We start from the raw sequence: 25,342 nt of genomic DNA, 5'->3' as shown, positions 1-25,342 counted from the left end.
TTAGGTTATAGCTCCTTCTGTTGTTCTGCCAACATTCTGTTATGAATAACATCAATTTCATTATAGGAGTACAGAGCAGTGAGCCAAAAAACAACCCAGGTCTGCATGGATACATGACTAGTATTCCCAATAGTCCCGTGTCTACAGCTTCATTGAAACAATGGGACAAGATCCAAGAAATCTCTGGACACCAGGATAAAAGATTGCGTGGGAAAGATCCGAGAAAAATGGAACAGTAACTTTCAGATTCCAGAGCAGAAATGTCTTGGTGAGAGCCGAGCCCACCATACGACAGTTACAGTGTTGAAGTTATTACGAGGTCGTGTATCCCACCAACAATAACTCACAGACATTGGCAGGGATTATGCATAGTCCGTACAGCAGACAAGAACCAAGTCCAAGACTGGAGTGAATAAAAGCAGATTATTAAACTTAAGGTCGCCCATACACGGGCACATTCGGGCCCTTAAAACTAATCCGGCAGCTTATCTACCTGTGTATGGGGCCCTTCAATAGGCCTACCCAACCGACATCTGGCCAAAAATCTGATGTTGATGCAACCTCTGTATTTCCACTCTGGCACCCTGTATTTCCATTGATGTAACCAGACTGCTTGGCCCTAGGGCCAAAGATCGGATTAGCCCAATCTTACCCAACGAGCGGATCGTATAATGTATGGCCAGCTTTAGCCTTCCGCAGAAGAACCTGTAGGTTGCCATGAAGCGAAGTCTTCGGTTGATCCCCAAGACTGTGGCTTTATCACCTGACTAAAGCAGGTAACAAATGGGGCACTTTGCAGGTCAGGGAAGGGCCATACAACAATCAGATAAATAATATTAGATTTGGCAACACTCCTCTGATTAGCACTAAATATGCAAGCATGGGCAAATGATCCATTATAGGTGCAACTGCACAAAAGTGTGACCAATCAAATGGTGCAAAGCAAAAAAAATTCTGATTGTTCATAATAATCCGTTATTTAGAGATGAAATTCTCAGCCTCCTGAGTGGGTTTATTGGGAGGGAAAAACCTAAGGCACTGGGTGGGCAGAGGCCAATTTATACCAGATTGGGATTGGAATATTGGGTACTGCTACAACGGTACTGAACGAGGATGCTGCCAAAAAACAAATATATTACTTTATTGGTATTTTATCTGAAATGTACAATGAGAGAAATAAGGGGAGAAAGGTCTCTGGTAGGAGTTAAAGTTGCCAGTGCCGGTGCTGGAATACTGTAATTAGGTGAGCAATGGAACAACAAGATGCTAGCTGTTAATTCCATGTCGGCAGGGGGTCCATTGAGCAGAAAATTCTTTCATCCTAGAAAAGGTTCCCATATTGGCAGGATCAGAGCAGCAGGACAATTAGATACAGTCCTTGTTCAGTTAAGACAGTTATAAAGGAATTAAACCTTTAGAGTGGAGTTCAAAAGCCTCACTGGGTGGGACTGGGCGGCCATGGAAGCATGCGTGGCCGGCTACTGCAACTGGGGTTTGGGCAAAGGATGAAAAGTTTATTCAGATTTCAAAGACAAGCATAGGGAGGGGGCACATTCACATCATGACAAATTATATATTGTCACTTTATTTCCTCTTGGTGTGAACGGAACACTCCCTACCTGTATTTGTATTTCTACCTATGAGTGGGTGCTGCCATAATGCTTAGCCGAGGCATTCCCCACAGACACCAATACAATGGCACCATCGAGGTTAAACACATTACTCCCAATGTTAAATGCACATAATAAGCCGTGATATTCTGGCCGCCTATTTAGGGAAAATAAAGGGAAGACAAATGCGGCCTAGGGTCACAACTGTCATTTAGGCTTTTACATTTCAGTTATGCAAAGTTTAAACCGGATGCAAATTCCTCCGCTGACACGGATTCTTTATCATCTCCAGGAGATCTCAGATGTTGGAGAGGGATAAGCAAATCATTCAGAAACTTTCCCATAACTGCCTCACTGTCCAGCGAGCAAAGGTGCCAATCACCCACTAGTGAGCACAACTCCCTGCTTCCTAACACAGCCCAACCTAGGGTGGCTCAGTACTGCTCAATACCTTACTACACAGCAAGTCCCACCCAACCATGCTCCTTAGCCACTAGGTCGCACCTCCAGTTCCCAAATCAAACTGCCCCCCAAACTGTATACCTATAATGCATATATGGTATTGTATAAGGCAGTGCTGCCCAACTGGAGGCCTATGGGCCAGCATTGGTTTTTTAAAGTATTTTCATGACCCCCCCCCCCGTCTTCTCAAAGGCTCCACAGACTTAATCAGTTCAACTGTATCTGGCCCCTCCAGCATTGTGTGTGAGATATAATTGGCCCACTACATGTAATAAGTTGAACAGCAGTGGTATAAGGGATGTGGGAGAAGATAAAGAAGAATCTGCCCAGCCAGTAAACAATGGAAGTTTAGGCAAAGCTGAAGCAAAAAAGCAAAAGAGGCAAATGTCCGTATTTCTAAAAATAATATAAATATAAAAGCTGGAAAAATAACACTATATACATTGTCTGACCTGGTACTGATCTCAAAATAGATCCAACAATTACCAGCTGAGAAGGGGTTAATGCCAGTCATTTAGAGCAAAGGCCATGAAATAGGGGGGTCCCAGCTAACCAGCAAGCATTATGCGTTGGAAAAAGCCATGTTAAACGCTATCATTTATCGTAATTACCTATGTTAATGAGACAAGGGAAGAGAATAAAGCACCTGCTGTTTATCCTGTTATAAAGTTCAGCACCTCCTTCCCCTGTCCAGTAGGCCGGGGGGGTATCTAATTTTTCTGTCAAGAGTCTTGGTAATTGATATCTTGCCCAATGACAGGGTGAAGAGGAGCCGGGCGATGAGTCCCTAGAGGATACAGCTGGGCCCGAGAGCGAGTGGGCCGCAGGAAGGTGGGAGTGACAGGAACACCAGGCTGGGGTCTCACGCGTGTGACAGGTGTGAGTGCATGTGTGGGTGACAGCAAGTGCCCGTCATACCCCCAGGGGGCCGGATACTCTGTAATCAGGAGATGTTTATAGCCTGCACTAATTACACCCGGCACCTAATGTGCTTCTGGGAAATACCAGGGAAAATGCAATATTTACTGTAAAAGCTCTTGCCCGCATACCCATGGCAGATACACGGAATACAGATAATACCCATCAGTCATGCAGAGTTCAGATTTGCAGCACAGATTAAAAGGAAATCTATATACAGCAAGTGTATATACACAGGAGTTAAACTGCAACCAATCAGGCCTTTGCTTTCATTCTTCAACTAGTAGCAGACTGTTGAAAACTAATTGCTGATTGGCAACTACTTGTAAATCAGCCCCACAATGAGGTTTTAATGCTTTTATATATACACCCCAATGGGGTTTTAACAAGGGATGCACCGAATCCACTATTTTGGGATTCGGCCAAACCCTGAATCCTTCGTGAAAGATTTGGCCGAATACCGAACCGAATCCTAATCTGCATATGGAGAGCAGCGCGGCGAAACATTTTCAACTTCCGTGTTTATGTGACAAAAAGTCACGTGGTTTTAACTATTTGGATTTGCCCGTGCTGAAAAAGGCAGAATCTTGGCAGAATCCCAAACCAAATCCTGGATTTGGTACAACCCTAGTTTTAATGCTTATACAGGTATGGGGCCTGCTATTCAGAATACCTGGGACCTGGGGTTTTCCAGATACAGGGTCTTTTCACAATTTGGATCTCCATACCTTAAGTCTACTAAAAAATCTTTTAAAACTAAGTTTAAACCCAATAGGATTGTTCTGCCCCCCAATAAGGGGTAATTATATCTTAGTTGGGATCAAGTACAGGTACTGTTTTATTATTACAGGGAAAAGGGAATCATTTAACCATGAAATAAACCCAATAGGGCTGTTCTGCCCCAATAAGGGGTAATTATATCTTAGTTGGGATCAAGTACAGGTACTGTTTTATTATTACAGGGAAAAGGGAATCATTTAACCATGAAATAAACCCAATAGGGCTGTTCTGTCCCAATAAGGGGTAATTATATCTTAGTTGGGATCAAGTACAGGTACTGTTTTATTATTACAGAGAAAAGGGAATCATTTAACCATTAAATAAACCCAATAAGGCTGTTCTGCCCCCAATAAGGGGTAATTATATCTTAGTTGGGATCAAGTACAGGCACTGTTTTATTATTACAGAGAAAAGGGAATCATTTAACCATTAAATAAACCCAATAGGGCTGTTCTGCCCCCAATAAGGGGTAATTATATCTTAGTTGGGATCAAGTACAGGTACTGTTTTATTATTACAGAGAAAAGGGAATCATTTAACCATTAAATAAACCCAATAGGGCTGTTCTGCCCCCAATAAGGGGTAATTATATCTTAGTTGGGATCAAGTACAGGTACTGTTTTATTATTACCGAGAAAAGGGAATCATTTAACCATTAAATAAACCCAATAGGACTGTTCTGCCCCCAATAAGGGGTAATTATATCTTAGTCGGGATCAAGTACAGGTACTGTTTTATTATTACAGAGTAAAGGAAATCATTTTTTAAAAATTGCAATTATGTGCTTATAAGGGAGTCTATGGGAGATGGCCTTCCTCTAATTCAGAGATTTCTGGATAACAGATCCCATACCCTATCCTGCATTAGCCTTTTTGGCTAAGGGCAAACGGGACAGATTTCTACAGCTTGGTTCTTTTTTTATGACATCATGTGATGAACGGAAAAAAAAATCTGCCTCTGCATTTCTATTTCTGCCATTCTGATGATCACTACTGACTTGAAGTTAATGCTTTTCGATAAGAAAATGCGAGCGATATTGTATGCGGAGACATCCATCCGAAGGAAAATATTTACACAGAACCATTAATTCAATTACATTCGGCCTGCATCAACACGGGAAATCATTAATGGTTTAAAGCAGTGCTGTCCAACTGGCGGCCCGCGGGCCGCATGCGGCCCGCGACCCCCCTCTGTGTGGCCCCCCACCTGTCTGGCTGCTTTGATGGCTTACTCTTGTGTAAGCTTTAAATGGTATCAGTACTGTGATTAACTGGCCCCCTGCATGGTTCTCACCTCAGATTCAGGCTGTAATCAGGCTGTATTGTTTAAATATGTAATCCCCTGTGTTGTTCACACCTTTTAATCTCTGCATTGTTCCCCCCCTGCAGTGTTCACACCTCAGGCTCAGGCTGTAATCACCCCCATTGTTCCCCTGTTCACACCTCAGGAGCAGTAGAAACCCACAAATAATCCCTGCACACTGCAAAAAGAACATATACTGAGGTGGTACTGCAATTAAAAAGTTTTTTAATATATAGTTATTGTGCAGACTGTAGGAGCAATGCCAGCATTGTGTCACTGTAGGCTGCCTGTGTGTGCCATACACACAGGCATCATAGGGCAAGCAGAGTATGGCACACACAGGCAGGGCAGGGAAGGCAGAGTATGGCACACACAGGCAGGGTAGGGAAGGCAGAGTATGGCACACACAGGCAGGGTAGGGAAGGCAGAGTATGGCACACACAGGCCAAGTATGGCACAAACCAGCCAAGAATGGCAAACACAGTGAAAGTATGGCACATGCAGGCAGGGTAGGGAAGGCAGAGTATGGCACACACAGGCAGGGTAGGGCAGGCAGAATATGGCACACACAGGCCAAGTATGGCACAAACCAGCCAAGTATGGCACGCAGGCAGGGTAGGGCAGGCAGAGTATGGCACACACAGCCAGGGTAGGGAAGGCAGAGTATGGCAAGTTTTTGCTGTACTACAACCATTAATATGGGTATGGTCATGTGATAACATGGGTGTGTTCAAGTGGGTGCAGTTTCAAAAAGGGGAGTAGTGAAAACTGGCTTCCATTATCGGCCCTCCACCACGTAGGTCGGAAAAATTCCGGCCCTCGGTACCACAGAAGTTGGACAGCACTGGTTTAAAGGAATCCGTGACATTTGCTCTGTGGTATCCGAAATATTGCGGTACTCTTAAATCCGCGAGCAAACCACCTTTAAACATTTATGGATTTTACGCTTGACAGGCAAAGGCATTTATACCTAATTAATGTCTCACTCATAGGCATTAAGGTGAGTGATGTGCCTGGCTCACACTTGGCACTGAGGAAGCCTGTTTTGTACAGCATATTAGTTCAAAGACTGGGCTAGGCAAAGGGGGAGGGGTTTAAAGGATGTGGGTGTGGACAGCCTTGGACAAATGGAGTGGTACGCTGCACCAGTACTCATAAACTTTATGGGGAATCCTAGAAATGTTTTAATATAAAAGCCAGAGGTTCCACCTACACAGGCCTTTTAAAGAAGCTAAGGATCTGAAATGATATTATAAGTTCTGAAATGCACCGCTCCTTTTGGAAGGCGTACAAAAAAAACAAATGTTCCCCATAATCGATATCATCCTTTGTGCATTGATTCTTTTAGTTTGGGGTTCATTATTCCCCCCGGAGAGTGAGCGCCAACCTCTCATGCAGTATGAGTATAACTGATAATTACTGGGGGAAGGCATATTGTGCCCAATGGGAAACTGACCAATAAACAGGTCCAATATATGTTCATGTCTTAGAATAATTTTGGCGTGGGGTGCAGGGATGCAATCAAGGTGGAAGCCACTGTCAACCGATGGGGGGAAACAGTACTGGTAATAACACAGCAGTTGATAGGGAAGAAATATATATATATATATAGGTTATGACTAGTTAGTGATTCAGATTAAAACAGGGAAGCAAGATTACACACTATTCTATTTCTCAACAACAAAGCATCAAACCAGTCTAATTTTGGCAAAACCTCAGTGAATCATGCACACGATGAATCCTTTGTCATTAGACTGGAGAAAAGAACCCAAAGATCTGAATTCTTATGGATTTCCAGGGGGGGTCTTTCAGATAAGCTCCAAGGAACCCAATTATAAAGGGCCACCATACTTTAATATCTTAATATAATGTTTTTATTTCATTAATGGAAATATCAGCAGCTTGCTGTACATTTATTTTGCTTTATTTCCTTAACATTCTATAAAGGCGCGTTTCAGGCTAAGTTTGCAGTCCTAGGCTTGCTTAAGCAGTCACTATTATTCTGATTGGTTTGCCACATAATTCAATATCAATTCCCATAGGCCTATTATTGTGTTATAACATCATTGGAAGAAGTCATAAGGGGCATGACACTGTGGCAGTCGTAAATGGCACTCCCCCAGCCAGGGGGGCTGTATAGAGAGTTACCAGAAATCTAAAGTAGCCTATGTGTTGGATAAATAGAACTCTTAGTACTTAGGGTTGTAACTATACATTATAGAAATCTAAGTGACATGGAATAATAAAACTAAGCAAATAAGAGCAACTGGCCACCCTGGTTAAGCCAAAATAGGGAGAGGCATAGAAGCAACTCTCAGGACCCTTCCAATTCCAGCGCTAGTATAAATATGATGGCACTGGATGCACCATAAAAAAGATCAAGAAAGTATATTGCACACAGAATGCAGGTCAGGGCAGATTCCTCCTGTTCATTACATCAAAAAAATGGGTGTGCACACCCCTAAAACTAAGTGCACTGATGTAATAGATGGGCATCTACCCTTGGCCTGAAGCCATAGTGTTACAATACCTGCTTAATTACTAGAAATTACTCACCCGTCATTACACTGGGCCTCAGAAACTCACACAAAAAGGAAGATGGAACAACTCACAAAAAACAAACACAAAAAAATACCCTGCTATTCGTAATTTGTAAGGGAGAATAATTTAGTGAAGACCAGTTAGGGCAAGATTTGGGGAGAACATTTCATTCATCTCACAGATATTCAGAACCTCACGCCTGACCAAAATTATTGACTGCCAAAAACGTTTAATAAGGCTAATAGAAGATGTAGCTTTTTGACCACCAGCGCCATCCAGCTGAAACCAACAGAGGTCAAAATGCTCCTCACAGATGGACCTTCACTAAAAATCCTTTACTTGAGTGGACACCCAACTGTTATCACTGCCTGAGCTTCAGACACAGCGTTTCCCATACATTAATATAGAAAGGGGTGAAAGGCAGGGGCATTTTGATGAAAATACCACATCACTAAAGGCGGCCCCAGTAGAGGCCACCCTGTCCTGTATGTCTGCTTTTTGCATATGTTGCACTGAGGCTTATAGAAGAGGGAGGTGTCTGCCTCGCCCCAGCTACATTATCTACAAAAAAAAACAAAACAAAAAAAAACTAAAATATAATTTGGCACACTGCCCTTATAACATGAGCCATTAAACCATTTAAGGGATATGGTTTGTCTGTTACCACTTGTCTGTTTGTGCAATTTAAGGAGACTCGCCTATGACATGTAATCTAGGTTCTAATTCACTTGGAAAGGTTCCGGTGCTAGGGACAACTCATGTTGCTCCGACTTGGCAGGCAGGAATCCCATTTGGCCTTGCACCATCCCCTTATTGCAACTGACAGTGAGCACAACATCATTTTTCTCCCATACGCATCTAATGTGGAAAACTCTGAGCAGTTTGAGTAAAAAGAAGGATCTGGACAAAGTCCTAGTAGATAGAGGTTAGAGATTTCACATGAACACGGGTTCCAGGGGTGGGAAAAGCAAGGGAGGTCTGATGCACGACAATCTCATGAAAATTATATATTTTATTTAAAAAATAAAGCCGTTTTCTCATTGTTTTTTTAGAACATTAGTACAACTAAATTAGCAATGCTGAACAAGCAAAACCAGGTCTGAACTGGCATTAAAATAGGCCCAGGCATTTCAGGTACACAGAGGTCCAAACAGCCCCCCAGCCCAATAAATAGTGAGTGTCTATGGCATCTTACAGCAGCCCCTCTGGCATTTGCCTGAACCCACAGATTGCCAGTCCGGGCCTGAGCAAGATTGTAGTCTTTCCAATTCTATATTTACTTCAGGGCTGCCCAGCTGATGGTCAAATCTATGGTATAGTTACGGCCCCTTAACCTGAATGAGGGCTCCATAAACTTCTCTTCCATTATTATTTGAATGTAATTCAGCACTCAATTCGGTCCCTATGCCAGCTGCCTTTGCCCTTTCTTTTCCGGTCTATTCTACAATGTAATATTATCCTGTGTTTCCCCTTCTCTGGTATTAAGTTCTATTGTGCCTTGTGTTTACTGATTCTGTGCCGTCACTAGCAGAAAAAAAATAATAATAAAGGAATCTCTGCAGTGGATGCCCATATTGCTATCCACCCATGGCCCAGCGTGCAGTGACAAGCAGCCACTAACCTGTTCCGCCAGTCTGATCTCTTAAGAAAAACAAAAGTTTTCCGTAACCAAGAAACCAAGTCAGCAATGAGCTGGGATCTCCTTTAATAACCCCCAGGCTGCACTGTTCATTGCCACACTGAGCAGGGGAGTGGAAGAGCTTTCTCTGCAGAGCACACAGCTCTCCAACTTTTGCCTTCCTATTCTCCCACTATCCGACCTGCAAATTACAATGCCAAGTGCCAAGCTGGAAGGGCATAGCAAAGAATTACATATCTGAAAACACATGCAAAAGTAAACCTAATAAGACCAATTGCATGGTTATCATTTTGTTTCTGATATAGACAGTAGGGTAGTTTTCAGGAGACAATGAAGGCCACATAAAGTCATATCAGACCACAGGCAGGGCTGGTTGTGGGATGCCAGATTCTGAGGGTGTAGTCCCACCGCAGAAATCAGCACGAATGCCAGCGATTATATAACAATGCACAGGGCTGTGCATATGGTGGAGGCCACTCAGGTGTGCCACCTTCATCTTTCACAACCGCGTTCCACCTTACTGGAAGATTTGGTGCCAGTACAATAAGTGCCGAACTGCCAGCGGGAGCATTTGTCAGTCCTTGGACATGAGCATTTAGTTGATAGTCAGCAGGGGTTGGACCGTGCAAAGAGCTCTATCTGGCTTGTGATCTGCTGAACAGGCAACAGGAATGCTCAGTGCCTCCCAAGCTATATGCACGCACACTTACACCTCTTCCCCTGTAGCCACGAAACCTGTCAGCTCAACATAACATGAAAAGCCCAAGTCGTGGGAATAGATTTGGCTTGCATGGGAACAGGGTATCATTTGACTAACCTGCACCCTCCCCTGTTCCTGTCTGTAGCAAAGCATAAATCCCAGCCTCCTTCTCCTTCCATAACAATGAAAGGTTACCCTATATAGTATATATGGAAGTGGCGCTGAGTGGGCTTGGGCATTCTGATTGCAGCAGTTCTCTGCCATTAACATTAGAATTAATTAAGATCGGGTACCTTAGGCAGTCACATCACTGCAGTGTATGGGTAGTTGAATGTGGCCTGCCACCCAGCTGCAACCCGTCTGAGGCCCAAATGGTGGGTTCAGATAAGGAGCACCAATGGCGCACCATGTACCAAGTTCTTTGTGCATAGTGCACAGCAAAAACTGCAGGCAAGTCAATGGGCCCCAAATAGTGTACATTTGCCTAAAGTGTAATTCAGTAACATGGGCAACACTTACCCAAGTCCTAAACCTATGACAACCAATCAGCAGATATTAAAAGCCTGCAATGATAGCAGACAGCCAACTGTTACATTTTTTGGAAAACAAGGATAAAATTACAGCATTCAGAGTAGTGTATATAAAGCCTAATTTAAAGTCAATATTTTGGTTACTGTATACCTGGCATAAAGCTCTGCAAGGGTGTATCTGGGGGTTCAGCTGCTAGACAGCCAATGTACTAATTAGAAGGACTATGAAACTGAAAGGCTTTATGACTTTGCGGAGATATCCAGGCATCTGAAGAAAAACATTACTATTCCCCCATGCCCTGTCAGTCGTGTTTGGGAAAGGCTCGGCTTCTTGCTGGTGTTACAATTCACACCTATTGGATAGAAACGTGCCGGTGCCGCGGAATTTATGTAGCGTGACCGCACCGGATTTTGTTACAGAACAAATATCGTTCTATTTCTGTCTTTTAATTTTTTTGATGCCTGTGTTACACTGTGGGGCTTATGAAAGAAACGGAGACTGGGTAATCTTAATTTGCTGGGGAAATTGCCTGATTTTAGCTCACTTTCGAGTCAATTTCCTGTTAGCAAATGGTCGTGGTCCAGTGGCTATGTTCTCCTTGGGAAGAATGAGATAGTTCTTATTTTTATCTTGAAGCACTGGAGCTATGATATAAACTAGAGCCAGGGCACTATAGGAGAGAAGGCCTGGATCAGTTTGTGGCCCTCCAGCTTTTGTACAATTCCCACCATACACTGGATGAAGGTTTTTGGGGAAATGTTAGGAGTTGGTTGGAGAAGTTGCACATTACTGGTCCAGGATATTTTAACCCTGTTATTGCTTCTTTTAACCTCCCTGGCTTAAGGTGCCCACACATGTTGATCTGTAAGGTACTCCGGCTGATAGACCAGTTAGCCAAAAGGACATATACTGTACAAGAAGTCACCTGAATGATCAGAACAGGAGGCCAAACTGTCCAATCAAATCTGTGCATGTATGGCCAGCTTTAATCCCAGTCAGGGCAAATATCCCCATATGACACAAGTTTAATATGGTAACCAGTAAGGTTTAGTATTTTAGTTATCCGTGTGTAATAAGCCTAATAATCTGTGTTTTGGTTTCCTCATTTCAAAGGACTTTGTGTTACTGAATGAAAGGGGGTTAAAGGATCTGTTCCTGCTCATAGCCTGCTGTAATTAGAGAATCATGGAGTGCCTGCAGTCCCATCTAAGCAGTTAAAGGGCAGTTGTTAGAGGTATGTGAAATTTCAGGCAGGAAATGGGATGCAAGGAGCCACGGCCATTACTGGGAGAAAGCCAACCCAGCACAGAACTATGTTCCTTTTATGGACACTAGTGATACTACCAGGCAAGGAGTAATTATGGTATATATATGCCAGCAACAACCTGGGGGGGAGAAACAACTTTTGGCTTTCCTTGTCCTTTAAAATGACAGATAAGTTTACGTGCAATCAATGCAGCCCAGCAAGACAGAAACCCATTGTTATACAAAGGGCTTGTGCCCAGCCCCCCAAACATACCACCCCACACATCCCCGTACCTTTGAGCACATTATTTGTCTCAGCTAAGGCCTTCTTCACATCCCATAATAATATCTATATCTATATTATGTACAATAATAATAATATATAAGTATAAGGTTTAAATGTAATGGCCAAACACCATGACTGTGCACCCCCAGCTCATCAGATAACAGGTTACAAGGGAGAGCAGCAGTTGGTTTGGCAAGCTTATGGAAACCATGCCCAAAGATGTATTTTACAAGTCTGTGGTTTGTTTAGTATATAAAAAGGAACTCCACCATTTCTAATAAAAGAGTCCTCACACACCCCAGACACAGAGTGACACGCACTGACTAATGTGGAGGGGGGTTCTGCTTCGTGGTTTATGGAAAGATCTTTCAATGGATAATTTCCTTCAGGTGTCAGTTCTGGCATCCATGCCAAGCCAACCCATGCTTCCTTAGCCAGATATCAACAGCATTTGTATAAATCTGCTAGTAATAAGATTATAGTACTGATAGGCCTTGCCTGGCCTCAGGATCACATCCTAAACCTTAGCTCCACTCACACTCTTCTCCAATGAACCCCCATAATGTTAAATAGCATATCCACTAATAAATGTAATAAACCCCCAAATAAAATACATTAAGGAACACATTCCAATGGTTATTTGTCAAATGCTAGCGACAGCAATATGTGGCTGTGTATTGGCTAAGTCACGCACTAGGAATGCACCTTTACAGGTCACAGGTTGTGCGGCAGCCAGAGGCAGATATTTGTATCGGTGATAGACATGAGGCCTCGGAAGTTAAGGCCGTGCCCCAAACTCACATTCCATATACCGCCCCCAGCCCCCAACCAGATATCAGCTGTCACTAAATAAAAAGAGAGCATCTGCAATTTCTTTGTATTCTGCTATCTTTGTAGTTGCCAACTTCTGAAGATAGTTTCAGGGGCATTTGTTTCCATTTCCATGCATCATACCCCAGTCACCCCAAAAAGGGGTATAATGTGCCACGGTTACAGTGTTGGAGGGGTAGTTTACCTTTAGGTTAACTTTTAGAACAGTATAGAAGGCCTATGCTCAGCCTTCTATATACTACTTATATTACTTATCTTTCTATTCAGGTCCTTTCCTATTTATATGCTAGTCTCTCATTCAAACCACTGACTGGCTGCTAGGCTAATTTGGACCCTAGCAACCAGAAAGCTGATGCAATTCAAAACTGGAGAGCTACTGAAAAAAGGTTAAATAATTAAAAAAAAAAAAAAAATGAATACCAGTTCCAAATTGCCTCAGAATATCACCCTCATCATTATATTGAAAGTTTATTTAAAGGTGATGAAGTCAGACTAAAGACAATCTGCAGAAGCGTTCATGGCTAAATCCTTTTCACCACGCATTTCAGGCCTGTGAGTATTAGTTGGGAAAAGACCAGAACTAAATACTAAAAGCAGCCATTGTCTAATAGGACCTCGGTGACACAGAACTAGGCGTTAGGCATAGAAGAACCCCATGTAGGAACACGTCCCTGTTTGTGAGTGTGCTTTTCCTTACTCTTGATATAGACAGTGCTCTAGGGAAAGGCTGCTCTCTGTTGTACCCAGAGCGGTCACAATGAAGCACAAAGTGCTTAGCAATACTCTCCCTATTATGCTTAATGGTTTGGTATTGCATGGAGAAGAATGCAGCACAGGTCGGGCGCCCCTGGGAATAATACCTGCAGGTCACATACAGACATGGGTCACAATTCCAATGTTTACAGTGTTCCAGGTTGGTTTATCATATGCTTATTAGGCAGCCATTAACCCTGCTTTTCCAGCATTCCCAGTTGTAACTGTTGCCATCTTTGTTCTGTTTCTACGGTTTCCAATTATCCCCAACACTGAATGCTTGCCTTGCCATCTTCCATTTGTTGATAGGTGCAACAGGGGCCCAGACTCATACGCAGAACACACGCCATCCCTTATTTACACAACATAGCTCAGAGACAATTACATCTCAGTAATGGCAGCTCCGGGCATACAAATCCCAGTTATGGTGTTGTGGGAACAGTACCGGTGCCATTAACTGCTCAGGCACCAAGTGCTTGGATTGGAGCCAATCAAATTATACTTACCTGGCTTCCCTTAAGAATATCCAAACATAGCTGTGTTGTTGTTGTTAAAGGAGTCAATGTTTATCGATGATCACGTTTAAAGGGATTTATGTTGTCCTTACTATGTGTAAATATTTGTGACCAATTATCAATGTTATTGCTGTTATCAATGTTTATATCTAATCAAATGTTTTTTAATAAAGAATACATTTTTAAAATACATTTAGTCCTTCCAGACTCGTAAGTCAGCAGTTTATTGGCCCCGCCGACAGGCCTGCCTGGCTAATATCTGGCCAATATCAATATCAATTGAGCAGGTTTGATTTTCCTGTCCAAGAGGGGCCTGCAGTCTCGTTAGACCTCATAAATGTGCCAATGCAGTGCACACAAACAAGCCATGGCACACATACATGCTAGGCCCATTAGCCAATGAATGGACAGAGTTTTGCCTTTTACTCTCACACTACTTCCTGTTACAGTTAGAGCTGCATTACTTCCTGTCAGCTGATCTCTGAGGGAGCACACAGCCCATCACTAAATGGCGGCTCAAGGGAAAGGATGTACAAGGGCAATATTTACTGATATATATTCCAGTTTGACTAAATTCTTTAATAGTTCAATAACATTAAGAGCTATGAGCACTTTTGACCACTGCTGTGCTCCTTTAGAAACAATGATCAAAATGTTTACGTTCTACTGTTTAGGGAGTGAAATTTGTCTGCACCAATAAAATCATCCACCATTAACTTGCCCTTTACTACCATTAGACTACATGTGCCGTTTTTCAGCAGTTGGCGGGAAGAGGATTCCCTTGGCAGCGCTCGTTTGTGAGCCACTTCCTGGTGCGGCCTTGCAGAGAATCATAAAAGTAATTAATGTTTAGCCGATTCTGCTTGTTCATTAGCGCTCCATTAACTACTGCTTTGCAGATCATTTAGAGGGACATAAAAGAGGAGCGTGGCTCTCCTAGCCTGAGGGAATATAGTCCCGGGCTATTTTATCTGTGTATGTGACTGGCAAGGTGTCCCCAGCCCTGTTCTGCTCACAGAGCCCTGTCCCAATTCACAGCTCAATGCTGAGCAACAGGGTTTGTTGTGAGCACAACCCCAGAGGTGCCTGTAGCTATGTAACCATCCCTTACCCCCCAGGGCATATCCATTACCATACGGCTGGGGGAGGCCATTTTGCATAGAGTTCTGAGAGCAGTAACATCTAATAGTCACAATAGTCCAAGGAAAGGGGGGGGGGGGGGCAATGAATTCATTCAAGTGATACAAACCTTCCCCCCCATCAGTTACATTTTTCCTAGTCTAGTGCTCATTATAGGAAATAAATGTACCAGCCCACGAGTCCGGGAGGGAAAGTAATACCCCCACCAGAATGTGGGTGGTCAAATAATGCATCGAGTGGATCTGGCCTTGTACAGTTGTACCTTCCAATTAACTTTTAGTATGATGCAGAGCAGGGATCCTCAACCTTTTTTTACCTGTGAGCAACATTTCAATGAAAAAAGGGTGGGGAGCAACACAAGCACAAAATCTTTCCAAGTAGGTGACCAATAAGGATTTAGATTGGTCAATTAGTAGCCCAATGTGGACTTGTAGACTACTAGAGGTACTGTTTAGCAGTACAGATGGCCTTTATGCCTCCGAAACATGCCTCCAAATAAGAAATTCAAAAATGGGCACCAACTTTGAGGCCACTGGGAGCAACATCAAAGGGGTTGGGGAGCAACATGTTGCTCAGGAGCCACTGGTCGGGGATCCCTGATGTAGAGAGTGCTATTCTAAGACAATTTGCAATTGGTCTTTTTTATTATTTGAGGTTTTTAAGTTATTTACAGCTCTCCAGTTTGGAATTTCAGCAGCTATCTGGTTGATAGGGTCCAGTTTAACCTAGCAACCAGGCAGTCATTTAAAACAAAAACAGTGATATGAATAAAGGAGGGCACAAATAGATAAGTAATAAAAAGTAACAATAACAATAAAATTGTAGCCTCACACAGCAATAGTTTTTTGGCTGCTGGGGTCAGTGACCCCCATTTGGAAGCTGGAAATAGTCAGAAGAACAAGGCAAATCATTCAAAAACAATACAAAATGAAGACCAGTTTAAAAGTTACTAAGAATAGGCCATTCTATAATATACTTAAAGATCTTTAGGCCTGTGCTAGGGACGCCTGGGAAAAGTAAGTAAGGTGCAGAGCCTGGAGAAAAATAGCTTAAGCAATTTTTTCTCCAGCAAAGGAATAATACTGAAGGATTTGCCTTTGCCTTGGGCAGAGGGGGGTTCATAAAAGTGCAAGTATTCCCAAACTGTAGCTAAAGTGGAGGTAAAGTCATACTGGGGGCTTGGGGCGGGAGGGGGAAACGGATACCACACACATTGTGTAATCTTTATAAATCCATGTTATTAACAATAATAATAAACTGCAGCCTTCCAGCTGCGCTGAACTGCAGATGTGAAAGGACAGGTATGTTATCCAACCCCCCCTCTATTCCACCCCCTCCCCATGCACTGAGCATATAGTCTCTATGTTTTTATAAAGGGAAAGTGTTTCCTCTCTTCCTGCAGTCAGTGACCCGAGACACCAGCACACAGGATACTCACTGGAAAGATACACATGACTAAGCTACACACTACAGGTATGAGACCTGTTATCCAGAATGCTCGGGACCTGGGGTTTTCCGGATAAGAGATCCGTAATTTGGATCTCCATAACTTTTATTGAATAAACCCAATAGGACTGTTTTGCCTCCAATAAGGATTAATTATATCTTAGTTGGGATCAAGTACAGGTACTGTTTTATTATTACAGAGAAAAGGGAATCATTTAACCATTAAATAAACCCAATAGGGCTGTTCTGCCCCCAATAAGGGGTAATTATATCTTAGTTGGGATCAAGTACAGGTACTGTTTTATTATTACAGAGAAAAGGGAATCATTTAACCATTAAATAAACCCAATAGGGCTGTTCTGCCCCCAATAAGGGGTAATTATATCTTAGTTGGGATCAAGTACAGGTACTGTTTTATTACTACAGAGAAAAGGGAATCATTTAACCATTAAATAAACCCAATAGGGCTGTTCTGCCCCCAATAAGGGGTAATTATATCTTAGTTGGGATCAAGTACAGGTACTGTTTTATTATTATAGAGAAAAGGGAATCATTTAACCATTAAATAAACCCAATAGGACAGTTCTGCCCCCAATAAGGGGTAATTATATCTTAGTTGGGATCAAGTACAAGGTTCTGTTTTATTACTACAGAGAAAAAGGAAATCACTTTTAAAAAATTAGAATTATTTGCTTATAATGGAGTCTGTGGGAGACGGCCTTTCTGCAATTCGGAACTTGCTGGATAGTAGGTTTCCGGATAAGGGATCCCATACCTCTACTAACATACAAACTACTAGAAAGACAACATTGTCCTTTATCCAAACTGTGTTCCTCTCTGATTGTATCAACGTTATAAAATGAAGCAGCAGGGAAACATATACCCAAACTGACACCACACAAGCAGTCTGCCTGGCAACAGAAAGGGAATATTAAGTTCTATTCATTACAGTGATGTAAGTCAGACACGGGTGATTCACCAGTTTCAGGTAGAGACCATGCATTCACCACAGAATGATAAGAACCTACATTATACCCAAGGGAAGCAGCTGCACTGAATCCAAATGAATATCCTATTTCAATGTTAGAAGGAACTCTACAAATATGAGAGTGGGAAAAAAAAAGACGTCATTTTAAAAAAACTCATATTTTGACACCGGTATTTTCTGAAAACACAGCAATTCTTCCATGCAGCTTCACCCTCTAACCTTAGCAGGAAAATATTTGCTTCGACCTTTGGGTGGAAATGTAGAGAATTTAGGTTTGCACATAGCGTGATAAAAAGATAAATACAGGAGGTCGAGTTATTCCCAGGTGTCTCTTTAGTACATAAGGACAATAATAACAGCCGTCAATCCCATAAGCGCTACGGAACGCAGGTTGCAATCATTTGACCTGTAAAGTGATACAGCCCTGTTTGTTATGCTCCGAAACCAGAGCTCTGAGTTGGGTCACTGCACTTATTTCTGAGTTATGAAGGGTGCCGAACAGCAAGCAGAGTGAATGCCTTCCCGGAACACAAAGGGTTACAGTGGCCTTCCTGTTAATAATAAAGGATTGTCTCTGCCAAACAAAAGATAATCAGTGATACTCCTCTTAACATGCCCTGACAGAGGAGAGGGTGATTAAAGAAATCAAAGGTAAATAAGACGATACATCCCTGTAGACTTTAAAGGGGAACTCCACCTAAAAACTGGGTTTTGCAGAAAGAAAGAAAATGTCATTTCAAGCAATTTTATAAAAGTTATAGACTGTTTGTCCGTGCTCGTGACTTTGACTCCTGAAACAATTGTTGCAACCAGATCTGGAGCAGAACGAACTCCTGTTGTGTTTTTTTATTAGTGCAACAGACAGAAAGAGAAACTAACAATGCTTTGTAAAAGGCTGTGGGTCTTAACCTTGGGTCCCAGGGTTTTGCAGAACTACAACAGCAGCATGTCTTGCCCCTTGATTCCTAGATGAAGGCAGTAGGAAGGTGTAGTAGTAAAACATCTGGGCACCCAAGGTTAAGAATCAATAGGTATAAGGTCTCAGAACCCTGCAACACTGAGTTTGAGGTAGCAGTGTAAAAAGTGCCAAAAAATTGGTGCAAAGTCCTAAGCCTCTCCCTTGAATACAGTGCTACCTGAATTTGGTATTCATGGGTGGAAGTACATTAGCCTTCCCTTTGAATGATCTTCTAGCTTCATTCGGCAGCCCTGTATTCAAGAGAGAGAGTACATGGGCCTTCCTTCTGAATGCTCCTCTAGCTTCATTCGGCAGCCCTGTATTCATGAGAGGGAGTGCATGGGCCTTCCTTCTGAATGCTCCACTAGCTTCATTCGGCAGCCCTGTATTCATGAGAGGGAGTACATGGCCTTCCTTCTGTATGCTCCCCTAGTTTGCACCATATTTAGATACACAAACATGGAAGCTGCAGTGGGTACAAGGTGCTTTGTAGCCCCATTCCTATGACAAACACTAAGTACAGAATGCTGAAAAGCACCACTACTATCACCTCCTATGTAAGTGAATGGGAGCCGGCAGCACAGGACTCAGGTTTTTCCACTTCCCTATGCAAGAATGAATGTTCGTCAGTTTTTCCCAAACTACTTGTAGCTGCACTACATATCTGTTTCAGACACACATACAATAGTTGTGACCATATTATCATGTAAGTTTCAGGAGGTGCGATAGGAAATGTTCACAGATTCAACAGATCCGTTGTTTGCATTTGAGTTTGTTGCCAAGCTCCATGTCGTGTATTTATGTACAGTGGCAAAGCCGTAGAAGGGAAAGTGAATTAATTATCATTAACCCTGAAACCAATGTCATAGAGGCCGCACTAGGACAAAGGGATACACTCGTCCGGCTTCCGTGCTTGGATGGGGGTGAGAGGAAAGGAACATTAAAGCGCCACCAGGCAGGGGTTGCTAAGGAGACATCCCAGAAATCCAAGGCTGTGTGGTGCCATAGATCCATGTTATTGATAGATAAGATACTAATGCCCCTTTTATGGCTACAATTAAGAAGCCTATGGTCTGGAAGCTGATCTGGGGAAGTCCCAGTATTACAGGGCAGCATGTCCCCCCCTATAAATCTCAGATTTACTCCTTTATCATGCGCTGGACTGTAATGAAGAGATGGTGTTTGGAGTATAGAAGCAAATCCTCATGGAAAGATAAAAACCTAACACGTCATTCCTTGCACTTCACAAGACTGAATGATTTAATATTTTCTGTACAGCACTGCAGCATACGTTAGTGCTATATAAGTAAAGAATGACCATACAGCATTTTCCTTAAATCAAATATAAAGCATATCCTTGGCAATACTCCTAATGCTTCCCTAAGACAGACTTCTATACCCTATGGGTGATAAATTGTAACATGGGTATAGCTTTGACCTGGCCTAACAACCCATATCTGCCCTATACATAAGTAGAGTTCTAGAGTCGGAACTATTACATACACATAAACAGGCAGGGTTCTGAAGTCTGTGCACACGCACACTACTAAGCATGCCGGTTTCTAAACTCTATGGCACAACACAAGTAGCAAGCATGGATAATTATCAACCCGACGGTAATACAAACACAGCAAGCTTTCATGGTTCTAGATCCTATGGTACCGCAAAAACAGTAAACTTGTGGTTCTAAACCCTGTAGTAAACATACAATAAGTACGGTAGCAGGTTTCTAGGCTCTACGCACAGAAGCAGATAGACCCCCATGGAACTACATGTAAGGGTTAAGGGTATCATTTATATTGTGCATTTCGCCTGGGGGACTCAAAGCACTTTACAGCAAGCAAGGCAGCCATTACAGGTGCACTAAGTATGCTGGGACACCAGGAGATTAAGTTACTTTTTCATGGTCACAAGGAGTTGCCGCGGGGAATTGAACCTGGGTGTCTACCATGAGATCCCACATATAAGCAGAGTTGTAGCTCTTTTATATGACAAAAGAGCTAGAACCAGCTGCACAGTAAATAAGCAGAGCCCCTACAGGCCCAATGCAACCTACAGTCATCGCTACCAGTTTATCTCTTTAATCACTGATCTGTATGAAGCATACATTGTACAGGGTTGTGCCAATACTTGCGCACCCAAAGAACTCAGAGAACCAACCCCTTCAGCTCTGCAAGTATGTCAGTAACCCAGTAGTACTCAAGCTCCATCCCCATGGGTATGTTACGGTTACAGACACTAAAAGTCTCGGGGGTTCTGGAGAGGACAAGTCCGGTCCCTTTTATGTTCTGACTTTGCTGTAACACCTCATTTCCTACCAGGCAATAGATCAATGCACATTTGGCCCTGGCAGGGTTGTAGGTCACACATTCACTGGAAAAGGGCATCGCACAGATAAAACAGGCTCTGATCTTCACTCCAACAGCTTTTGAGGCAGGGATAGAAAATCCATGGAGAGCAGAGAGGAGACAAGGTGACACCGGGAGAAAGATTAGCAAATGCCTTACAGATGTAAGAATATTCGTCCAGCTGCTGCTTTATTTCCGGTATTACTAGTAGTTTCACAATTACCCCTTTAATGCAACAGCCGATGACACAGAGACACAAAGCATTTCTCTGCTATCTGAGTGTCCCATTGCACAAGCTGTACTGACCCTGCTGGTTCTACTACTGACCTTGCCGGTTCTACAGAACTTACTGTGACCCAGCTGTACTAACCATGCCGGTTCTACACAACTTACTGTGACCCAACTGTACTGACCCTGCCGGTTCTACACAACTTACTGTGATTCGCCTGTACTAAACCCTGCTGGTTCTACACAACTTACTGTGACCCAGCTGTACCGACCATCCCGGATCTACACAACTTACTGTGACCCAGCTGTACTGACCCTGCCGGTTCTGCACAACTTACTGTGACCCAGCTGTACTGACCCTGCCGGTTCTGCACAACTTACTGTGACCCAGCTGTACTGACCCTGCCGGTTCTACCCAACTTACTGTGACCCAGCTGTACTGACCCTGCCGGTTCTACACAACTTACTGTGACCCAGCTGTACTGACCCTGCCGGTTCTACCCAACTTACTGTGACCCAACTGTACTGACCCTGCCGGTTCTGCACAACTTACTGTGACCCAGCTGTACTGACCCTGCCGGTTCTGCACAACTTACTGTGACCCAGCTGTACTGACCCTGCCGGTTCTGCACAACTTACTGTGACCCAGCTGTACTGACCCTGCCGGTTCTGCACAACTTACTGTGACCCAGCTGTACTGACCCTGCCGGTTCTACCCAATTTACTGTGACCCAGCTGTACTGACCCTGCCGGTTCTACCCAACTTACTGTGACCCAGCTGTACTGACCCTGTTGGTACTACAGAATTTACTGGGACCCAGCCATACTGACCCTGCCAGTTCTACAGAACTTACTGGGACCCGAATGCTTTATCAGTAACACAGTAGTTTGCTATAGTCGCACAGGCAATTGCACCACAACTATCAATGTACTTTCCTTTTCCTAAAAGGATCCCTTTATTCCGAATGTAAACACATCCAGCGCTACAAACGTAACCTGAGTTATTATAAAGGGAGCCTAAGAGGCTGAAACAATATTGTTACTTATGTAGTTATTTCAGTCTGACATCAAGGGGGGGTGCAGGAAAATACAGAGTATTATCTTATACATAGTGTGGTTACGAAACACAGAACTTTCTTTTTCTGTAATTGACCGGCAAAGTGGAAATTATGAGTTTAAAGCTAAAAACGGCACCACTGACGATCCCAAATAAACATGAGCCTGTCCTGATCGGGTTACAGGAAAATACCCTCCAACGTTCCACTTTAATTCAGAATGAAAAACGTATTGTGCAGGGGGTTGTGCTCAGATTTCAGCAGCCCCTGTGTTAGTAGCAAGGGAAGGACAAGCAATGTGGCGCTGCGGAGACTTCAGCACTGTGTTTCCTACTCCCTATATATAGGGGAATACTGGAGGCAATATAACCCTACTCCCTATATATAGGGGAATACTGGAGGCAATATAACCCTACTGCCTATATATAGGGGAATACTGGAGGGAATATAACCCTACTGCCTATATATAGGGGAATACTGGAGGCAATATAACCCTACTCCCTATATATAGGGGAATACTGGAGGGAATATAACCCTACTGCCTATATATAGGGGATACTGGAGGGAATATAACCCTACTGCCTATATATAGGGGAATACTGGAGGGAATATAACCCTACTGCCTATATATAGGGGAATACTGGAGGCAATATAACCCTACTGCCTATATATAAGGGAATACTGGAGGCAATATAACCCTACTGCCTATATATAGGGGAATACTGGAGGCAATATAACCCTACTGCCTATATATAGGGGAATACTGGAGGCAATATAACCCTACTGCCTATATAAAGGGGATACTGGAGGCAATATAACCCTACTGCCTATACATAGGGTAATCCTGGAGGCAATATAACCCTACTGCCTATATATAGGGGAATACTGGAGGCAATATAACCCTGCTGCCTATATAAAGGGGATACTGGAGGCAATACAACCCTGCTGCCTATACATAGGGAAAGACTGAAAGCAATATAACCCTACTGCCTATATAAAGGGGAAGACTGGAGGCAATATACCTAAATCTGAAGCACATGTAAAGAGGAACAGTAGCGCTTTGCAGAGATTACAAATCCTCCACATCAAACCCTGCCCCAGTGGAGCTTACACTCTATTAGAAGGAAAAATACCCTACTATTAGGTGGGACATTGGATACAGATATGTGAGGGCATTTCTGTGCATAAAGCGGAATAATGGAAGGGAAAACAAAAGTGGAACTGTAGGTTTTTCGGCAAAGCCTTGTACAATATTATGTGTACATGATCAATAAACTTCTATAGCTGGTTGTTACACTACAACTCCCAGCATGCTGATACTTCTCCTTGTAACCAAACTCTCTACTGTCATTCACAGCATAAATCAAATAAAATGCTCCATTCTATAAGACAAAAGACACAAGCAGCCTTTAGAGCAAAGGTAAGTTTTTTCCCTTTTTCTCCCCCCCATTCTGCTGGATTTTCTAAATTTCCTCCAAAAAGTGAGGCTAAAGAGAAAGGCAGGCTTACCCATTGTGCTGCTTGCACGCTTTTCCTCGCTCGCTCACACATGCTGTAACTCCACACTCACTGCACTAATGAGAAACCTTTCACAAGTCACTGAATGGATTGCTGGCTGCCAGTGCCGTGGGTGGATCTCTAACTTTCAAGTGAAGACGAGACAGGCCATTTGGGCGTGTTGGTTTTTTTTTTTTTTTTTCAACTCCCTTCTTCCTTTTATTCTGTTTGCCTGCCCTTCTGCCATTTAGTCACACACATAACAACTGTGGCTTGTGGGAACCTGTGCCCTGCCATCCCGCTGTGGGGTGGGGGGCTGACCCCCTGCTAGCTTTATCTAATTGTCTAGGGGATGTCCCAGCTGGGTGACAGAAAATTAGCAAGTTTAAGGAAAGCAGTGCAGGTAGCTGGAGCACGAAACAAAAGGGGCTTTCTAGTCATTTGCAATGACCCCTCCAGCCCCCGACAAAGAATTTAGGATGGTAGAAAACTCAGTAAAGTGCCTGGGAGATGTCCTTTACAAGATTAGGTTATTAAATTAGGCATTTTGGTGTCAGTCTATTAGAATGTTCTCCTATTGTTGACCTCTGTTTAAACAAACCCCCTGTCCCCCTAAAGAGGTAAATAAGTTTAACCTCCTTAATTTTGCCTTATATGAACAGATGGACATTCAATCACTGTATCTTTGTATTGAAGCATATGGTCGGGAGATGCCGCACTGCGTCCTTTACTGTCAGAGAAACAAAGTGACATTGCTGAATATTTAGCTGCGCTTATAACACAAGTCTAGATTGTTTTTTGTGTACAGATAATAGGTGGGAGCGGCCATACTGCTTCTCACATGTTGTTGGGCACACAAATCAAGAGGAAGAGGCGGCCTATGGCATTTCCCATTATGGCATTTTCGGTCAAATTCCATTTTAAGTGATCGCCCAGTGGTCACTCTGGTTGGTGAAGGGGCTCTTTCACGGAGGGAAGGTCGGCCAATAACAATGAAAAACAAATGACCCAGCCAATCCTCTATCTCCACATGTGGCCAGCTTCATCTCCAGTCTCACACGTTACTTTCTACTAAAGGAGAATAAAAAGAAGACAAAGACTACTAATGCATTTTCCCTTTAATCTGTTTATGCGTGTCTTAACCCCTTCCAAGCCATACCCCCTGTACAGCAGATAAACAGGGGTTGTTTTGATGTCTTTGTTCTATCAAATAATGACACTCTAGGGCTCATTTACAAAGCGCAACCTTAGATGCACCAAGTTTGCTGCAATCATTGCACAAACGCAGCACGCAAAGTGAACACATTTGGAGCACAGACCTGCAGCCCCCCTCACTAATAAAGTGCTGACTGCTTTAGCCAGCCCTGTATTGGAGAAGGGGCCATGGGACGTATGGGCACTAAGGCAGCCTGTAAGGTTAGGGCTTGGCTGTGCTTTCCAAGGCTGCTATACTTAACAAGAGCTGGAGTTTTAATCCGGTGGTCATTGCAGAATCCAAGATACCCCAGGGTACAAGCAGTAAACCCCCTAGTGCACTGCCACACATGGCAGATTCTTAGCCTGCCCCCT

At 43.2% G+C, this 25,342-nt stretch overlaps 1 protein-coding gene across 6 annotated transcripts in view; it reads right to left on the bottom strand.

The window, feature by feature from the left end:
- Positions 1 to 25,342, bottom strand: part of tiam1 (T cell lymphoma invasion and metastasis) — a 179,094-nt gene that overhangs the window by 58,887 nt on the left and 94,865 nt on the right. Inside the window, exon 1 of one of the 6 annotated variants that reach the window (XM_004912153.4) lies at positions 23,786 to 23,936. The exons of the other annotated variants lie outside the window; for them this stretch is intronic. The gene's annotated coding sequence lies outside the window, so the exon portion shown is untranslated. Of the gene's footprint in view, positions 1 to 23,785; positions 23,937 to 25,342 lie in introns of those variants that run through there. 6 annotated transcript variants of the gene reach the window in all.

The sequence above is a fragment of the Xenopus tropicalis genome, chromosome 2 (assembly GCF_000004195.4).
Source record: "Xenopus tropicalis strain Nigerian chromosome 2, UCB_Xtro_10.0, whole genome shotgun sequence".
NCBI lineage: Eukaryota > Metazoa > Chordata > Amphibia > Anura > Pipidae > Xenopus > Xenopus tropicalis.
Note: the sequence above shows the minus strand (reverse complement) of the source record. Positions and strands in the feature narration are given on the sequence as shown.